Raw genomic sequence first — 5,596 nt, 5'->3', positions numbered from 1 at the left:
AGCCGCAGCCGGCGGTGGCGGGCCCCGGCCCCGCCCTGGCGGGTCCCGGTTGGCCGCAGAGCAGCGGGGCCGGGAGGCCTGCCCAGGGTGGCGGCCGGCCTTACGCCGTGTGAGCGGCGGTGCCGGCGGGCCGTACGGTGGCCGTGCGGTGCCGGCGGGCCAGGCACGGCCGGTTGCCCCGCGGCGGGGGGCAGCCCCTAACACCGCCCTCGCTGTCAGGGGGAGCTGCCGGTGACACGACTGCCTCCGCGCTCCCGCTCGCCGCAGGCCCGAGAGACAAGCGCCGCTGTAGTGCGGCCGAGTGCGAACCGGTGTCACTTCTCCCTTGATGGATTCATACGTTCAGGAGAAAATGGCTTCACGGTGGTTTATGTCAGAAGAGCACCCGACTCGGGGCTTCAGCCCCGCCGCCCCCTGCTCCCCGCAGGCGCCGGTGGGAGGCTTGGCGGGCCCAGCGCGCTGCCGCGGGCACGGTCCCCTTGGCCCGGGGCCACCGGCACAAACCGCAGCCGCCGCACCGCAGGAACACGCCGGCTGTTTTTCAAGTGCTGTGCGCTGGAACGGCTGTAGTTTGCTGGCTGGCTGAGTCTCTTGTCATCTTGCCCTTCAGTGGCTTATTTGCGTGCTCAGGGGATGTAAACCTTTACAAAATCAGAACGTGTGACTCGTTCAGATGTATGTGTATACACAGAAGTACTGCAAGAGAGAGACAGTCTCTGAAATTATGTGTTTTCTTAATATGCTTCTGATTAATTAATAGATAGATGACATACGGGGGTGCCTTGTCTTCATTTTCATCTTTCCTTAATGCTCTTCTTTCTCTTTTCTTCCCTTCCACTGCTATATCCTCCTACTTTGAATCATCTCTGGCACTCATCAGTTCTTGCAGTACACCAGTTCCAGTCACTGACCCAGCAAAAAGCTATTGCACAATTCCGGTTTTGTAGTCCATTATTCCACACAAGCTGATAGAGTCACTGCCAGAGTCCCAATAAGAGCTAACTTGATTTAGATGTGCCATTGACATAGTTCAGTGTTTAAATATGTTCTGTTTCATTGTTTCTTGAACTTTGAGTAACATGAAATACAAAGTGTTTTTTATAATCTGATCCCTGAAAACCTAAGGTTTTTAAAATGGATGTAATGCTCAAACACCCCAAGGTTCTTGGGAATAGCATTCCTAGATATGGAAACAAAGCCCATTAAGGCTTATAAATGTTTCAGAAAAGATGTTATATGTTGAGTTAAATCATGGTAGGAGTATAGGTAGTGATGGATACAGAGAGAGACAGAGTAGGAGCTCCCAATTTTGAAATACATACTTTGTTTCTTGCGTTCTGGATAGATCTTACTTGGGGTGGCTCCTGCACTATATTAAGTACCTTTCCTTTGTAATTATTTCTACAGAAATAATGTCATAGATTTGAGCAGAGATAGACCCAGTGTTACCAGAGACCGCACAACCCATTTTCTCTTTCATAGATTACCTTTAAATTAAACAACAAAAAAAAACTCAAACAAACAAACAAAACCAAAAAAGCCCTTGATTATTGCAGGTTCATAAGACAAATCTAAAAGGTTGGTTGTGGTCAAAACCCTCATATATTTAGAAACTGAGGTTTTTTTGTTCCATAGCTTCTGTCCTAAGGAAGATGGTAGGTACACAGGTCAGGTGTGTTCTCCCCATAGACAAGACGATAGTGATTTAATTTGTGTAACATGCACCTGCTGAAAATACTTGTTTTCAGGGAAAAGTTGGAAGCACAGAGGTTATTTTTTCCTGGACAGTGAGTATGCAGGATTTTGAGCAGCTGCAGGCTTGATATTAAATGATATTTGAAAGATGTCATACTTCTTTCTAGCATCCTTTTGCAATCATTACCAAATAGTTGCTATTACTAGTTCTACCGTAAAAAACCCAAAACCAAACTATCAAGAAACCCCCCTGAAGTAGCAACAAGAAACCCATTTCCTATTTTTGTTTAGTACTAAAAATGAGATACTTAAGAATAGCTTCATTCTGTATTTTGCATTAACCATATTAAGTATTAAAATGTATAGAAGCTATTACCCGCCTTTTTTATAAATATGCTGAGGTTATGTCTTCTCATAAGATTCCCTTCCCAGGCAGGCCCCTACCCTGCCTGCCCTTTTGCTCTGCTGTAGGTGATGCTCAATCCTTGCACCTTTCTGGAAAACATGTAAGAAAATTGCTCATTTATAAGATAATCTGAAAAATTTTAGTCATCTGAAATCCCTAGATTTCTCTCACAATCCATTGGTTAGTTTGGCAGTAAGGACTTTGTATGTTTGTTTGGTTTTTTAACAGCTAGCTTAGGAAAAATGTAACCAATACACACTAGGTTTTGAAAGCAAATGGAAGACAAGGCTAAGAAAATGTCAGCTGTCTGGAGCAACATTGTGAAAGTTACATGTATGCTTTGTTCATATTTGTTTTCTGTGGACAAAGAAGGGGAAGTATGACGGAGAAGTTTATTTTCCAATAAAATGGAAAATCAGCATTTTTTAACTGAGAGTCTCAGTGCCTAATTCCAGTTCCAGCATACCACTGAACGTGTAACTAAGGTATTGGTTCCTGAGATGTGTGTCCAAAGAGATGGGCAAGTGGTAGGTTTCATGCTGAGATCATAACTTTACTTTGGCACTTGATTGTCAGCAGTTGAAGCTTATTTTCCTGTAGCTATTCAATACGCTTTAGAAAGCATGTGTTGATACAGTCTATTGCAAGATGAGCAGCCATAGCAAGCAAACCTTTGGCAGTAGTTTCAGTGAGGTTGATACAGAGCTTGAGTAAGTATTTCAAACTTCAAAGTTTGTCTTTCACAAAGATTATATTGCACTAGTGAGTATGCAGAAGAATATATTGCAATGCTCTGCATGTTAAATTGGCAGCACTTGTAGGAACTTCTCTTTAGTAGCGACTACAATTCCACAAAAACTCAAACATAGCAAATCACAGAACTCTCAGCAGCATCATGGGGATCCCAGGTGCTTATTATCCTGGGGATCTTAAGTAGTTGCTTGAGTTTCAGAGCTGAGTTACTCAAGTTGAAGAATGGCATCAGTATATTCAGCAGTTATTACAAGTTTTTCTGACTCAGGTGAGATAGCAATTAAGTCCATGAATTGATGTTGAGTTGCTGAAATGAACGTATTTAGCTGCTTCCTGCCCCTACCACAAGCACTAAACCAGACCTTTGTATGGCTGAGTGCTGAAATATATCTGAAAAAGAAAAGATACTAGAGCACCAAAAAATATCTTTCCAGCTGCATCAGCTTTCCAGTCTGGTTTACTGTAGTGATGTGACACCTGGAATAATGAAGAAATACAATGCAGAGAGTGAGAACGTGAACAAGTGACTGGAAATAGCAAGGAGGAGAGAAATAGCAAGCACTGAGGTTACACACACTGCTTCAAAATCTGGATGTCAGGCTTTACCCTTAGATGTCTTTCTGTAGTTAAAATGAAGTTTGCTAATTTTTCTTCCACTTTTTATAGCTTTTTGCAATGTTAATACCAAAAATAAAATCACTCTTTTTTCCTAGTTTGTAACTATCAGGTTATTTTCAAGAAAAATGGAGTGAACAGCTTGCTGCCGTAGCAAGGGAGAATTTTTGTTCCTGTATTGTCCTTCTCTGTTCCCTTCTCATACCTGAGGTCTCCCTCCCTCATCCACAGCTCCTGGCACACTCCCTTGTCTTCTCTCTGGCACTCATCAGACAATTCTGTGAGTCAGTTTGGTTCATTAATCTATCAGAGAAGACAGCCTTCTTTTTCCTGGTAGACTTGTTTTCTGGCAAGTTGACACATTGCACGTGCTCACAGAGGAATCCAGAGAACACAGGAGTTTGTGCAAAGTAAAAAGTATGGGCACTGACAACTTCTAATTGGAAGGCTGGAGAGTGAAAAATAGGGGAAAAGGATTTTCAGCTTCCTCTTACAGGGTCTGTGAGCTGTTAGATCAGGTACATCTCAGGATGCCACAGGCTGATGAATGCCAATATTAACTGATGACTGAGCTCATAATTCAGTCTTGCCTCTCTTAACTTTATGCTTATCTAAAGCACAATGTTGTTTGTTTGGAAAATGTGTAAAGGCAGGCTTTGTTCACCAAATACCTTTATATAGATAACAGATACCCTGTCATGTCTGTTTCTTTTTTTGCACCTCTCCTCACTCCCTAAACAAACACCACCAAACACCACCCTTTCCCCACCCCATGCCATTTTGTGTGGAGACCTAAACCTTGTACAGGTGAGTCTGTCGGTTCTGCCTTTTGATAGAGCCTAGTAGGTGTTACTAACTTGAAATTTTGTTTTGTTAGGAGGGGTTTAACTCAATGTGTCCATCAGAACATGGACAACATTAGTATTCACTTCACTTACAAGATGCTACTGTCTCATGCCATGCAGCAAAAACTTCTAGTTTCTAGCTTCCTGGCTTAATGAAGTGATGTACAAATGTTAAGTTGCTTTGTTTTCTATTTATTAAAAGGGTATTCAGCATCTAAATTCTTTAGAAAATCTCAGTCTCTACTACAACTACATTTCATATCTATCAGAAGTGTTTAGACTTTATAGCTTACTGCACTCCAAGATTTAGACCTGAATTTGAATTAATGTGAAAAAAAACCCTGATTATTGCCTTTTCATAGTGCTCATACTTCCAAGACTTAGACAATTATGTAACTAAGTAAACAGTACATGCATTCCCTTGTTTTTATAGGACAGGCAAATTTAAGGAAAGTTGGGAGTTTACTTAAAAATCTTGTGTAGAGACTCTGTGTGTTTTACATTTCTTATATGTGTCATGAGGTAACCTTTGTAGTGTAATCATTACGTTTATAGTTTTTTATCCTCCACTTAAATAGCAAACTACAGTGGCTTTGATCTGTGTGTTTGGGGCTCTTCCGTCTTGGTTTTTTTTTAAAGTTTGGGATAAAATACTTTCACCCACCCATGACAGATTCCTAGTAAAGTCTAAGGTCAGTAACATTTCTGATCTCCTTTTTTGTTTTTAGAAATGCTCTAGAATGCATTTCTTTTGGATAGGCACTGTCCATCCTCTCTAGGATGTGGGGAATGGATGTTTAAATGTTTGCTGTGCTGTGTATTGTCAGTGACTTCAACGTGTGGAACCTATTTTCATTGGATAAATATCAGTATATGACTGCAAGAATTTTTTCCACTAAGTAATTTATAAGAATTGTTCGTGTAAAAAGTTTCCTTTGAAGTAAAATTTAGAATTAGTAGTACTAAAATGGACTAAACCCACCAAAATACTACTGAAAGAAAACTTTCAAAAAATCAATTAATTTAGCTGGGGAAGCGAACAGAATTGGTTGCCTGATTTTTTTTAATTTGCAGAACGTTGATTTCTACCAAGAATTAGCAGGCATGCACATGCCACAAGACTGACGTTGAGCAATTTAACTGGAGCTATTAGCAGTTAAGGAACACAATGAATCAACTTTTTCTTAACAGTACGGGCAGCAGCAGCTGTCGGTGCTGCAGGGGAGGCGGACGCGGCGGCGCGCAGCAGGAACGCTCGGCACTCGCAAGCCGAAGCCAGCCC

This window comes from Falco peregrinus, chromosome 3 (genome assembly GCF_023634155.1).
Source record: "Falco peregrinus isolate bFalPer1 chromosome 3, bFalPer1.pri, whole genome shotgun sequence".
Taxonomy (NCBI): domain Eukaryota; kingdom Metazoa; phylum Chordata; class Aves; order Falconiformes; family Falconidae; genus Falco; species Falco peregrinus.
The sequence above is the reverse complement of the archived record's forward strand: the minus strand, read 5'-3'. Positions refer to the sequence as shown.